The sequence below is a fragment of the Bison bison genome, unplaced genomic scaffold (genome assembly GCF_000754665.1).
Source record: "Bison bison bison isolate TAMUID 2011002044 unplaced genomic scaffold, Bison_UMD1.0 scf7180017864280, whole genome shotgun sequence".
NCBI classification, from domain to species: Eukaryota; Metazoa; Chordata; class Mammalia; order Artiodactyla; family Bovidae; genus Bison; species Bison bison.
In genome coordinates this window covers 8,432,352-8,432,800 of record NW_011494852.1, presented here as the reverse complement: position 1 = coordinate 8,432,800, position 449 = coordinate 8,432,352, and the positions used below count along the sequence as shown (strand labels likewise).

Sequence of the window (449 nt, the reverse complement as noted above, 5' to 3'; positions counted from 1 at the left end):
AGCGGGCCGCCTTCCCAGCTCCTCTGCCTCCTTCTCTCCCTCCCAGACTTCGGGCAACACTTTCTCCGCCCCTGGCTCCCCGTCGCTTCTGCCTCCGCCCACCGGCTTGGAGCCCAAGAGGCCACCTGGACTTCGAGGGGTTAACGCAGAGAGACGAGGACCCGTTCGGTCTTAAAGGGGCCCTGGAGGGAAGCTGAGGAGGGGGCAGGGGCCCCTGGCGGCTGCACCCCTGCTCTGGGGCCAGCGGGGCAGGGAAGCTGAGCGTCTCTGTACCCCGGCTCTGGGCGCTGTCCCTCTGGGCTCTCTCTCCGTGCTCGTCTGGTAAACATTCCTCCAGAACTCCACTCCCCTCTGTGACGCCCCCCTCCCCTGCCTCAACCCCCAGCCCAGCCCAGCCAGGCACTCCCCCTTTGCACTCGCAGCTCCTCAGACCAGGACACACCCAAGAT

General features: G+C 67.0%; 1 protein-coding gene across 1 annotated transcript in view; it reads right to left on the bottom strand.

Annotated features, from left to right (window-relative positions):
* The window catches only part of AXL (AXL receptor tyrosine kinase), a 35,936-nt gene extending 35,588 nt beyond the window's left edge, over positions 1-348 (bottom strand). The window contains exon 1 of the mRNA XM_010849260.1: positions 274-348. The gene's annotated coding sequence lies outside the window, so the exon portion shown is untranslated. The remainder of the gene's footprint in view (positions 1-273) is intronic.
* Between the last annotated feature and the right edge of the window lie 101 nt (positions 349-449).